We start from the raw sequence: 14854 nt of genomic DNA on the forward strand, positions 1-14854 counted from the left end.
AACAAACAACTATTTTCACAAGAATTATGCAGGTGAAAATGGAAAATTAATGTGTGATAATTTTATGTCCTATGTCAAAAAGTTAAAGTTACTTTTTCTTTTAAATTGACTTGACTCAAAGAAGGGCAAAATAATTGGGATTTAAAACAATATAGCTATCATATTTCTTTTTAGAACACTAGTAAAACTATGTTTTTAAAACATTTACTCCAAACTTGCCTATGGAAATTTAGCCTGAAGTTATTTGTCTCAGATAGGAAAGCTTATTCATTTAATTAAAAAAATTATCTTAAATAGTGTGCATGTGTGTGGACATATGCATACATACATTTAATTATAAATGTTTTAGTGTAAAAATTCAGATGCCTTGGAGTATATAATATAAACACTTTAACTTCATATGGTAAGAGACTGCAGGAAATACATTTTAAAGATATTCTGTCACTTTTCTATCTATGAATGTAAGAGCTTGAAGCAAAGTTAGAGATAATCTAATTCTCCCTTTTTCTTTCAAGGACAAAATAACATCAAAACATAGAGTCAAGATTAAAACCCTAGTTTTAGCATCATTCAAATGCTATGATTCTTATCAATATACTGAAATTTAGAGTGTAAAGTAGTGTAATTTAGCAAAGGAAAGTTCTTACTTTACTTATTTTAAATTGAGGGGAATAAAATTTCCATTACTGCTGACATTGATTTATTCTGTCTTTTACCAGATCAAGTTAAATCTATTTCAACAACAGAATTGATTTGTTTGAAAATTAATAGTTTTTAACGTGGCTGCTTTACGTGGTGAAGTCAATTGAGTCAATGATACAAAGCTCATAATAAAATATTTTTAAAATATTAGATCTAGCACTTTCGCTTTAATGTTTTTCACTAGATTTGAAATCAGCAACACCACCAATATTATCCTTTTCCAGTAATAACTGTCTTGAAATAAAAAGAATAGCAGTACAATGGTTAACAGCTTTCTACTGGCACAGTGGTTTTTCAGTTTATAAACTGTCTGGATTCAATACCAGGCAAGTTACTTAACCTTTTTGCATCTCTGTTCCATCTGAACAATGGGGATCATGATACCATTGTGAGAATGAAATGTGTTGAATATGTAAAGCACTTAGAAAAATGGTTGTTGCATAGTTAATAATGAATGAGTCACCCATTACTGTTTTTGTAGGTGGTGGTATTATTTTTAATTCATTTATTTTATTTTGTTAAGAGAACTTAACATGACATCTATCCTCTTAACAAATTTCTAAATGTACGGTGCATTATTGTTGACTATATGTACAATGTTGTACAGCAGCTCTGTAGAGCTTAATCATTTTGTTTAACTAAAACTTAAAGCCCATTGATAAGTAACTCTTCATTTCTTTTCCCTCCAGCTCCCAGCAACCACCATTCCACTCTTGGAAACTATTCTTTTGACTATTAGTTTTTATTATCACTATAATAACTCTGATAGTTGGGAATCCTCAAAATAGCTTCAGTCAGTTCAGTTCAGCCACTCAGTCTTGTCTGACTCTTTGTGATCCCATGGATTGTAGAATGGCAGGCTTCCCTGTCCATCACCAACTCCTGGAGCTTGCTTAAACTCATGTCCATTGAGTCCATGATACCATCTAACCATCTGATCCAAAATAGCTTAGACTACCTTATGAACTGGAGTAGAAAGATGTATATTGAATTGTTTAGGTGACTAAGATTTATAGGGTAATTATAGAATTTAATTACCCTGACAAAATGTGCTGTTTACAGATGGATATTTAGTTCCTGGTCAAGAACAGGAGTTTGATTCCAGATGATCTGAAGCTTTTTTCACTCTGGATTTGTGTTTAGCATGGTTCTCAACATCTAAAAGAAGGCTTACTAAATATATAATTAAAGATAATATTACTATTTCAGACTACTCTTAAACTTGAATATTTAGTAAGACCAAAGGTGAACAGTATAATCAAAGATTATTAGTTTACAGATAGTATAACTAAGATAAACTGAGATTTACTAAGGCAGCCTTCTCTGTTCATGCATGTGCTTCAGTCATGTCTGACTCTTTGAGACCTGTGGACTGTAGTCCACCAGGCTCCTCTGTCCATGGGATTCCCCAGGCAAGAATACTGGAATGGGTTACCATTTCCTCCTCCAGGGGATCTTCCCAAACCAGGAATCGAATCCATGTCTCTTATGCCTCTTGCATTGGCAAGTGGGTTCTTTACCACTAATGTCACCTGGGAAAACTTCTCTGAGGTATTGCCTAATTCCTCTGTTAAGTATGAATGATAACTCTTTATTTAAATTATTAGATCAGATTAAACTCTTCTTAACTTATTTTCTCATTTTTCTGCATATGTTCCTGTCTGCCCAGCAAAAGAGAAAGACATTCATAATTGGCAACTGAAAGACTAGCAATTCTCCTGATGCTTATCCACTGTTTCTTCTTTCAAAACAGTGTAATGGACTATACTGTGATGCTTTGACTTATATTTGATTATATTTACTATGAAGTCATAGGTTTAGGCTTGAAAACAACTTTTAGACCACAGAGTTGTATTTGTAATAAATATTGTGCTTGCTTTGCTAGGATCTATTTAACCTCTTTCCCATTTTGTAGCCATCATGTGGAATTTTGACTACCTGATGAGCAACAGTTGAGTTGAAGCAATCAAGAAAATCATGTTGATATATGGCAAAACCAATACAATATTGTAAAGTTAAAAAATAAAAAAAAAGAAAATTCCTTGTTTCCTGTCTCAGTTAATGGCTTAGGGATGAGCACATAATTCAGGTTTAAATCAGATGGTACAAGGTATTCTTCTGATCACTGTGAATGTAACCAAAGTTACTTCATTCAAAGGAGATCTTAGGACATTATTGGCAATGATTAGAGAAAGAGAAGGCCCTTTTCTCCTGGATGTTATCAAAGAAGCATTAAGTGTTTATTTCTCTGTCATGAGAAAAATAAGTTGAAGATACAGCTAGTCCATGATGATAACAGAATTAAGAGAATTAAAAAGAAATGTAGCTGCAAAGAAATGTAAATGAATTTTTGAGGACATTTCTCTTTAAAGAAAAAATTTCCCAGCAAATCCTTGACTCTATATGTAAAACACATTCAGGATCTGACCAGCTTGCACATTTATTGCCATGCCCTAGTCCAAGACACCTCAACTCCAGCTTCTCTTATTTTAATAGCCTTTCAACTGGCCTCCTTGCTTTTATGCTTGCCTAGTCTCAGAACAGCAGCCAAGTATGATCTTTCCCCTTCTCTTCTCAGTGTCCCCTGATAGTTCCCCATCTCATTCAGAGTCAAATCTAAGTTTCTTACAATAGCCTAAAGTATTCTGTGAGCTATGAACAGTCTTTGTCTCTTGACCGATCTTTCTCCACCTTCACTCCCCTTCAGTCTGCTCAGACCTAAGCAACTTCCTTTCTGCTTCTCAGCATTCCAGGCAAACTCCCACTTGAGGTTCTTTCAGTATTGATTTTCCTTTTTCAGGAAGGCTTTACCCCTTAATTTTCTCATGGACTCCTTCCTCCTTGTGTTAAGGTCTTTATTTGAATGTTACTTTTTCAGTGAGACATTTCCAGACCAAACTACACATACAAACACCACCCTTTTACACACACACACACACACACACACACATCCCAACTCTAGTTGATTTCTTTTTAGCTTTACTTTTTCTCTATAGCCCTTATCATCACCTAATATTTTACTTGTTAATTGTACTCATTTTTTTCTTCTCATAATTAAATATAAGTTCCAGGAATTTTTCTGTTTGGTTTGCTGTTACATCTCCAAAACATTTCCTGGCATAGAGTTGGCACTTAAGAAACTTGTTGAATGACTCATGAATCACTGAATGAAATTTTTCCTAAAGTCAATCTCTCTTTAAATTTTTAATTTACATAAAGAATACATTCTTTTCATTACTTAAATCAATCTAATTTGAACTATCTTTTCCTTGTTGCTAAAAGCATTGTAACTGAGACTGTAATTAAATATTTGATGGACAGGATGAGCTTGCCAGAAGTAAACCTTGAGATGAGAATTCATGTGAAAATGACTTACTATAAAAAATTTTCTTTTGGGTTGAATTGTGTCCTGCCAAAAGATGGTTTCATTGTTAAGTTGTGTATGACTCTCTGTGATCCCATGGACTGTAACCTGCCAGGCTCCTCTGTCCATGGGATTTCCCAGGCAAGAATACTTGAGTGGGCTGCCATTTCCTTCGACCTGCCAAAAGATGCTGAAGTCTAACCTAACTCCCAATACCGAAGAATGTGACCTTATTTGGAAATAAGGTCTTTGTGTATATAATTGCATATGTAATTTGTTAAGATGAGGTCATACTGGAGTAGGGTGGGCTCTTAATCCAATATGACTGATTTCTTTCTAAAAAGGGGAAACTTAGACATAGCCATGAATGAGAAGAAGGCCATGTGAACATGAAGGCAAAGATTAGGTTAGTCAAACAAATAGAAAGATTGCCAATATACCACTAGAAGTTAGATAAGAAGATGAAACAGATTCTTTCTCACAGCTTTCAAATGGAAGTAATCCTGCCAATACATTAAGCTCAAGTTTCTAACCTCCAGATATGGGGGACAAGTTCCACCTGGTTGTGGTATTTTTTATGGCAACCCCAGGAAACAAATACAGACTTCTAGAGGATTTAGAAAGTGGGACCAGAAGAAGAATAAAGACAAGCAAAAGGGCAAAGTTCCATAAAAGGAAACTTTGGTTCAATCTCATAGAACTCGATGAACAGTACAAGTATCGCTTCTGTGTTATCCTTGTCATGGACAGGAGAACAGGAATTTTAGAACTTCAATACAGTGCAGCTATTGGTTAGAGAGGCCCACTGGGTCTGGATGGATAGAGGGATTCTTCTGTGTTTCCTTGTTCTGGTTCCAGCAAACAGAGGCCAGTCTGTGAAACACCCTCATCCAAGGGTGTTAACTGTCAGCTCTTGGGAGGAAAAGAATAACAGTGGACTATATGGGGGAAATTAGCAAAGGGTTGGGGACTATGGCAAAGCCCTGACAGCATCTGCCAGAACGGGTTGGGAAGCAATTAAGAACATTGAATATCTGCAGAAAAGGGGTAAGTAAATCAGACATACAATCCATTGCTTTCTTGTCTAGTGAGGTTCTGTGGTTATATTTATTTACCTTTATTTCCTGGTTTTCTTTGAGTTAGTAAAATTGGAAAAGACTCCTATTGTAAATATGTGTGCTGAGTGTCTGTAAATAATCTCCCAATGTTTAAAATCATATTTGATTTGAGAAAAGCAAAAATGGAAACAAATGAGAAAGTCAAATATTAAGATATAGAAATAAAAAGGGCACAGTTTTCTTTTAAAAAATATGTGTGTGAAGAGAAAATTGGGGGAATTCATATTTAATTTTTCTGCAGAAATAAAAAGGGCACAGTTTTCTTTTAAAAAATATGTGTGTGAAGAGAAAATTGGGGGAATTCATATTTAATTTTTCTGCAGAGCTGTAGAAATACAGGAAAAGCAGAAAAGGACCTAATAATCAGCACTCTTTTAATCAAGTATACATGTTTTCTGTTTCCAGGTACAGAGGCAGTTTCATTTTGAGATATTTTCATGCCTGTCTGCAACTGAAAGATGGAGGGATTGGTTTCTAGAAGTCAGACAAGAATATCTTGATTCCACTGCTTATTAAAAAAGAATGTTTCTGTATGTATACCTAGCTTCAGTAAAGTTAAAGAATTGTAGCAATAAAAGATATTGTCACCATGGTTGATCTTTTCTGTGCAGAAATCCACTGTATTTCCTACTATACACAGGTCAAGATTGCATTTTAGTTTTCATTTGTGACTTTTCTTTAGAAGGCTTTTCATTTCTTACAGGTCATTACTTTTGATACATCTGATTGAATCCATGAACTATCTGTGCTGTTCTTAGTTGCTAAGTCATTTCAGACTCTTTGAGACCCCATGGGACTGTGTCTATGGGGATTCTCCAGGCAAGAATACTGGAGTGGGTTGCCATGCCCACCTCCAGGGAATCTTCCCAACCCAGGGATTGAACCTAGGCCTCCTGCATTGCAGGCAGATTCTTTACCATCTGAACCACTAGGGAAGCCTATGAGTACTGGAGTGGGTAGCCTAACCATTTTTGAGGGGATCTTCCCAACCCAGGAATTGAACCAGGATCTCCTGCACTGCAGGTGTGTTCTTTACCAGCTGGACTACCAGGGAAGCCCCATGAGCTATCTGACTCAGGATTATTTACAAAAAGTAAGGTTTTGTAGTCATATAACATTACATTGTACTTTTTTTTTTTTTTACTGTAAAGTATCATGTGTATACAGAGAAGGCAATGGCACCCCACTCCAGTACTCTTGCCTGGACAGAGGAGCCTGGTAGGCTGTAGTCCATGGGGTCGCTAAGAGTCGGGAACGGCTGAGCAACTTCACTTTCACTTTTCACTTTCATGCATTGGAGAAGGAAATGGCAACCCACTCCAGTGTTCTTGCCTGGAGAATCCCAGGGACAGGGAAGCCTGGTGGGCTGCCATCTCTGGGGTCGCACAGAGTCGGACACGACTGAAGCGACTTAGCAGCAGCAGCAGCATCATGTGTATAATAGGCATAATAAGTCTTTTATTTTGGAAGATTTTATTAGTGACTTATCCAACAGCTGTTTATTTCTTCCTGTTGCTAATAAAACCAAAATTTCATTCAAGAAGCAATGTATCTGGCCACAGAGAAGAATCAACATATGTTAAAGCCTACCATAAGTTGACCGATTCCTTTCGTCCTAGTCAGTTACTGTTTTGGCCAATGGAATGCAATCATCTGTGAGGAGACTTCTGGAAAATATTTTTCTTTCTAGTAAAGACACACAAAAGGGAGACAGAGAAAATCCACCCCTCTTCCTCATTTAGACTCTTGTGACCTTGAGGTAACAAACCAGAGAAGAGAAGCCAGCAGGAAGCATTGAAAAACACCTGGGATTTTTAACAAAGTTGAACTGCGAGAAACAAATTTGGAAACATTGACTTCTAGTTTTGTTAATAAATGCAAAGTATCTATATAGTATAAGCTACTATTATTCATGTCTCCTTGGAGAAGACTCTTGAGAGTCCCTTGGACTGCAAGGAGATTCAACCAGTTCATTCTAAAGGAGATCAGCCCTGGGATTTCTTTGGAAGGAATGATGCTAAAGCTGAAACTCCAGTACTTTGGCCACCTCATGCGAAGAGTTGACTCATTGGAAAAGACTCTGATGCTGGGAGGGATTGGGGGCAGGAGGAGAAGGGAAAGACAGAGGATGAGATGGCTGGATGGCATCACCAACTCAATGGACGTGAGTCTGAGTGAACTCCGGGAGTTGGTGATGGACAGGGAGGCCTGGCATGCTGCGATTCATGGGGTCGCAAAGAGTTGGACACAACTGAGTGACTGAACTGAACTGAACTGAATGCAACTTCATGGCAAATAGATGGGGAAACAGTGGAAACAGTGTCAGGCTTTACTTTTTGGGCTCCAAAATCACTGCACACGGTGACTTCAGCCATGAAACTAAAAGACACTTACTCCTTGTAAGGAAAGTTATGACCAACCTAGACAGCATATTGAGAAGCAGAAACATTACTTTGCCAACAAAGGTGCGTCTAGTCAAGGCTGTGGTTTTTCCAGTGGTCATGTATGAATATGAGAGTTGGACTCTAAAGAAAGCTGAGCACTGAAGAATTGATGCTTTTGAACTGTGGTGTTGGAGAAGACTCTTGAGAGTCCCTTGGACTGCAAGGACATCCAACAAGTCCATCCTAGAGGAGATCAGTCCTGGGTGTTCATTGGAAGGACTGATGTTGAAGCTGAAACTCCAGTACTTTGGCCACCTCATGTGAAGAGCTGACTCATTTAAAAAGACCATGATGCTGGGAAAGATTGAGGGCAGGAGGAGAAGGGGACGACAGAGGATGAAATGGTTGGATGGCATCACCGACTCAATGGACATGGGTTTGGGTGGACTCCGGGAGTTGGTGATGGACAGGCAGGCCTGGCGTGCTGTGGTTCATAGGATAGCAAAGAGTTGGACACAACTGAGTAACTGAACTGAACTGAACTGAATGCAACCTAGCTGAGTCATTCACCTCTTGCATACTTGTCATGTGTTTGTCTAAAAATTTCTTTATTTCTTCATGTTCAGAAACATGAAGCTTGTAATTTGCTATCTGTATTTGCTATTTCCTAATATCCTGATTGTGATTCCTTGATGTCACGCTTTTGTGATGCATGTGTGATCATCATATCAATTTTTTTCATGTGTAGTCTTTCTATATTAGTTCAAGTTCCCACCATATCATTTTATTGATCTTCATTCAGCATAAATGTAGAGTCCTTAAGTTAGACAAAGTTAAGTTCAAGCCCCTATTGTGCCATTTAATATTGGTGTTAAGTTAATCAAGGTGCTTAATCTCTCTGAGACTTCTATTTTCTCATCTGTAAAATTAGGAGACCAATGTAACTTCATTATTTTTTTATTGTAAGGATTAAATAAATGCTTAGTAAAAACCAACTATGATGCTTATAAAGACAATGTTTCTTCCCTAATGCTAATTTGCCAACAGACTCAGTTCCATGAAAACAGGGCTGTTTTTTTCCTAGTGCCTTAAATAGTTTCTTGAACAATTGTAGGTATTTGATAAATATTTGTTGAGTGGATTAAGTCACCTTGATTGTGATGGTCTTGTAATCTAGGGCTTATAGCCTTAGAGAAAATTGCAAAGTATTAAGGAAATAATTCATCTATTTAATAGCACTGATATATGATATTGTGCAAAGAAATCTGAAGATTTGACTACATGCTGGATCTGGCTGAGAGACAAGTTCTTTTTAATGTTTATTTTTCTTTAGAAAATGGTTCATGTTATTTTCAATTAGTTGTCAAACACATTTTTAAAAAAGAAAGTCTACATAAAATCAGTTTCTTTTTGTAAGCTGAGGATTTTAAGTCACTGCATAACAATCAGCTGAACTGAGTGGTAGCTGCCTGCTTTACCTTGTGCAGGCTCTCAGAATCCCTGCACTCTCTCCTATTTCCTGCCATGATTATCACTGTTCAGTATGCTTGCACTGTATTTTTTTGTTTTGTTTTTTTAATTTTCAACTTTATTGAGGTAAAATTGATTTAAAAATTGTAAGATATTTCAAGTGCACATTGTAGTATGTTGGTGATTTGATATATTAATACACAAACATATGGAAAGGATTTCTCCATCAGTTACTTAGCATATCCTTGCCTCACATATTTCTTTAGGTTATTTCTTTGTTTTTTGGGGGGGATGAGAATTGCACCATAGTTTTTGTCAGGGTAACCTACTTTATGTGTTACCCTACTTCATAGCTGTCAGTTTCTTAAGGGCATTTGAGTTTGACTTTTGCAGATCTGACCCTCAATCTTACCTGAAGTTTGCTGCCTGTATCATTTCCAAGTCTTCCTTTATTAAGAAATTTGACAAAAACAGACTCAGGATTATAATCTATTATTTGATTTATATGGTGGGTCTCATTACTTTTCTTCTTCTTTAGAAAAAAAACCTTCATTTTTAGTCCAAATTAAAAATGCACATAGTTCAAAAAATAGTACCAAAGAGCTAAAGCAGCAGAATAATATAATGAAACAGCTTTTACAGTTTTATCTGATGCTCAAAGGCCAAGAACAAAACAATTGCAACCAAATACCCCTTTATTCTGAAGCTGAGTGCTCACAGATCTGTGTTGTACAGACTAGCCAATAGTGGAACTGGTTCTCCCAGCTTTGATGCCCCTCCACAGCCTGCAATGGGGCTTTCCAGTTGGCTCAGCTGTAAAAAATCTGTCTGTCAATGCAGGAGATGTGGGTTTGATCCCTGAGTTGGGAAGATCCCCTAGAGAAGGAAATGGCAACCCACTCCAATATTCTTGCCTGGAAAATTCCATGGACAGAGGAGCCTAGCAGGCTACAGTCCATGGGATGGCAAAAGTAGATCACAACTTAGCAACTAAACCACCACCACCACATCGTGCAGTAAAAAGGGAGGCTGAGGAATTGGAAAAGAGGATTCTTGGAGAGTGCTGCCATGTGCTGTGTGATTTTTACCTCTATAAGGTGGAGGGGATGGGATGCTTTCCACTCATCTCAAGATGCATTAGAGAGTCCTTGAAAGGATCATTCTGATTATTTGTTTATCTCTTAGATTTTAAAGGGACATAAGCTCTGGTAACTGACCATATCTGGGAAGGCTAAAGGTGAAATTTAGTAGGTGGAGTTGCTCTGGTAGCAGAGCAAACAGAGGAGGCTTTTCCAATATTTTCAATCCTTGCAAGACAGCTGCATTTCCATTTTGTCTGGTAGGAATGTGAGACTTTCCCATGAGCCCTGTTGACCTAGAAGGTGTACATGGTCCAAAGCTAAGTTAAAATAGTACATTTTAAAGGCTGAAAGTGCTATTTGGTACAGAAACTGAATGTATCATCTTAAGAGAACAAGTAATAATAGAAAACCATTACTGTTCACAGCAAAAAAGTTTAGGGAAGCCCCAGAAAAAATACGCCTGGGAAACACAAAAATATTACTACCCACAAGACAAAAAAATCAGAGAGTGAGGGAAAAGGAAAAACATTAAACAGAGAAGCCTTCCATTCTCTCCCATCACCACTCCCAACTTTCACTGCAGGCTCCCAGCCTAAAACAATCCTGAGGATTGAGACAGGTTTAAAATGGGAAAAACTGTGGAGCTCTGTAAATATGACCTGAGTCTGGACTAGGTAGTTACTATGCTTAGATCTAAAAATGACCAGAGGACGTTTTACTGTCTGAGAATAACCTAAAATACTAATTGGAACTGTTAGAAATTTTACCCAAGGCATAGAGGAAAAAAGATACTGCAGATTGCATTTGAAAGAGCAGTGGCGGCATCATTTTCTACTTGCACCTTATTGATTCCTGCCCATATAATAAAATGCCTATTTGCTCAGTCTCTTAGTCATGTCTGACTCTTTGAGACCCCATGGAATGTAACCCACTAGGTTCTTCTGTCCATGGAATTTCCCAGGCAAGAATACTGGAGTGGGTTGCCATTTCCTCCTCCAAAGGGTCTTCCCAACCCAGGGATGAAACCCAAGTCTCCAGTATCTACTGCATTGGCAAATGGATTTTTACCACTGAGGCACCTGGGAAACCCCCATATAATAAAATTGTAAGCATTATATTAAAAAATATCTTTATCTACCACCTCTTCTCCATTGTCATGTTTTCCAGAGGTGGCCGTTTTTGAAATTTTGGCTACTTTCCTGGTATTTACATCCATACTTCTAAAGTCTGTGCATATTAAGATTTCTCTTAATTAATTTTTACAGAATCTATTAAACTTTTTCAGGGGCTTCCCTGGTGGCTCGGCGATAAAGAGTCCACCTGCACAGCAGGAGACATAGAGACATGGGATCACCCTGAGTTGGAAAGATCCCCTGGAGGAGAAAATGGCAACCCACTCCAGTAATCTTGCCTGGCAAATCCCATGGACAGAGGAGCCTGGTGGACTACAGTCGATGGGGTTGAAAAAGAGTGGACATGACTGAGTCACTAAAGAGCAACAGCAATTAAGCTTTTGATTATAGCAGGTAAGATTTTGGATAAGCTAACAATCCTTCCTCTTAATTTCCCAGTATAATTATATCATAAATCTTGGTAAAAGCATTAGTATTTACATTACTAGGATCATGCAAATTACTGAGCCCTATAGTAGACTATGAAACTACTTCTTTAAAAAAAAATACATTTAATTTTACCTACAGCTGATTGTTGTCTCATTTTTATTCTTTTGCTTAGTGTACAAATTGCTATATTTTTCCCCTAAATACTCTAACAGGCCAGCCAAACTTACAGTAATGTTAACAAATACTGCCAAAGACCAGATGATTTATCATTTCTCTGCTTTTATTTTCATCTCCTTTCTCTTCCTTTCCCTGCCTACTAGGTTTTTTTCAACATATTTTTTTTTCCCCTGCTCCTATAACAGATCTCTTTCTCACTCTGATGAATAAACTGTCACTCAGGGAACTTCCTTCACTTTTACTTTAGAAATTCCCCTTGCTTGTCTTCTATGCTGCTCAGATTTTTATTTCTTTGTTTATCTCCTTGTTTTACTGAGACACATTATTTCTTGTTCTCAGAAGGTGCATGAGGTGTAATTTTTTTTACTCTTGTAAGAAAAATTTGCCCTCACAAATGATTGAGAATTTGATTAAATATAATATTTTAGTTTGGAACTTGGGACTTCCCTGACAGTCCATTGTTTAAGACTCTGCTGTTACAATGCAAGGAAGTGTGGGTTCAATCACTGACTGCAGAACTAAGATCCCACAGGCTGTGTGATGCAGCCAAAACTTTTTTTTTTTAATTTGGAATTCATTTTCTCTAAATGTATTGAAGAATTTGCTAATTGTTTTCTAGTAGCTGAAGTTGCTGTTGAGAAGCCCAAAGCCATATTTTCTTATTTTTCCTTCATATCGAATTTGTTTTTCCCATTGGAAGGTTTTTAGAATATTCTTGGTATCCACATTGTTCTGATATTTTGTAATGCTGCATTGGTATGGATAATTTTTATTCAATATGGAGACCACTTGGTGGCTCTTATCAATATGAAATTAATTTCTTTGTGGTGGGGAATTTTTTTTTTAAATTTTATTTTATTTTTAAACTTTACAATATTGTATTGGTTCTGCCATATATCAACATGAATCTGCCACAGGCATACACATGTTCCCCATCCTGAACCCTCGTCTCTCCTCCCTCCCCATACCATCCCTCTGGATCGTCCCAGTGCACCAGCCCCAAGAATCCAGTATCGTGCATTGAACCTGGACTGGCGACTCGTTTCATATATGATATTATACATACTTCAATGCCATTCTCCCAAATCATCCCACCCTCTCCCTCTCCCACAGAGTCCAAAAGACTGTTCTATACATCAGTGTCTCTTTTGCTGTCTCATATACAGGGTTATTGTTACCATCTTTCTAAATTCCATATATATGCGTTAGTATACTGTATTGGTGTTTTTCTTTCTGCGTAGTGGGGAATCTTTTTAAAGGAATTCTTTGGAAATATTCCTCTTTCTCTATTTTTTCAAGAATTTCTGTTATTCAAATTGACTTTAATTTTCCCTGCATTGACTTTACTTTTGTCTTTCCTCCCTATTTTTGATATATTTGTCTTTCCATTTTCCTCCTAGATGATGCAATTTCTAACATTTTGAATTTTTCTTGAATATGTTAGCCATCACATTTCTTATTTTCAAGAATTCGTTCTTCTGTTTCATTATAGAATTCTTTTATCAATGCAATGTTTTGTATTTCTGATAACATCAATTATAGTTTTTCACTACTTTTTTCGAAACAAACTGATCAGGAGATGTAAATTAGAAGTGATTTTTCACTGTGATTATTTCTTGACTACTATACTTTGGGGCTTCCCTTGTGGTTCAGATGGTAAAGAATCTGCCTGCAATGCAGGAGACCTGTGTTAGATCCCTGGGTTGGGGAGATCCCTGGAGAAGGGAATGGCAACCCACTCCAGTGTTCTTGCCTGGAGAATTCCATGGACAGAGGAGCCTGGCGGACTACAGTCCACAGGGTTGCTAAGAGTCAGACACGACAGAGTGACTAACACTTTCACTTTTCACATTTTCATACTTTAATTTAAGGTTATTATTTAAAAAAATAATGACAACTTGCCTGATAGTTAAAAAGTCTGCTTCTTTCATTCTATTGTTTAACTATGGCTATTGATTATTATACAGACAATGCAAGTAATACAACAGTATTTTAGCTGTTTTGCACACTAGAAATTATTTCTTCCATATGCATTTATAGTGTTTGTGGATGATATTCTCGTCACAAGACTACTATTTTATTTATTTATTTTTAATATAAATTTATTTAATTGGAGGCTGATTACTTTACAATATTGTATTGGTTTTGCCATATATCAACAGGAATCTGCCACAGGTGTACACGTGCTCCCCATCCTGAATCCCCCTCCCTCCTCCCTCCCCATACCATCCCTCTGGGTCGTCCCAGTGCACCAGCCCCAAGCGACCGGTGTCATGCATTGAACCTGGACTGGCGATTCGTTTCATATATGATATTATACATGTTTCAATGCCATTCTCCCAAATCATCCCACCCTCTCCCTCTCCTACAGAGTCTAAAAGACTGTTCTATACATCTGTGTCTCTTTTGCTGTCTCGCATACAGGGTTATCATTACTATCTTTTTAAATTCCATATATATGTGTATTATACAGAGTGAAGTAAGCCAGAAAGAAAGACACCAATACAGTAAAACTACTATTTTATTAAGTCAAGAATGACGTTTACGTTTCATTCAAAATCAAGATTTTGGTGTCATTGATAATATAGGGTAAAATATTTTGCAGAAGAGCATTTGTATAGAAGTATTGAAATTAATGCCCATTAATTTAAAAAGTCACCACAGTTGTGATAAATAGTACTTGGTTTTTGTGCTTTTATTGCAGTACATTATGTACTAATTTGAGGACCATACTTTCATGAAAAAATATGTAATAGTTTCCTCTTGGATTGAGGAGCAGCATATATTTACAATTTGCTGCAGTCTGCTGAAAGTCTGCAGCAGTTTGTGCCATATGCATTGCAGATGCTGCAGCAGCAATAATGTATTCATGACGTGTACAACTACCTTTTGACAGGAGCAGTTTCTAGATGTGTTTAGTCAGCTTCTGGCCTTTGCAAGGAACATAAATATAGATTGCTTCATATTCTATGCATATCCATCAAATCTGAAACAG

Source organism: Bubalus kerabau, chromosome 6 (assembly GCF_029407905.1).
Source record: "Bubalus kerabau isolate K-KA32 ecotype Philippines breed swamp buffalo chromosome 6, PCC_UOA_SB_1v2, whole genome shotgun sequence".
Taxonomy (NCBI): Eukaryota; Metazoa; Chordata; class Mammalia; order Artiodactyla; family Bovidae; genus Bubalus; species Bubalus kerabau.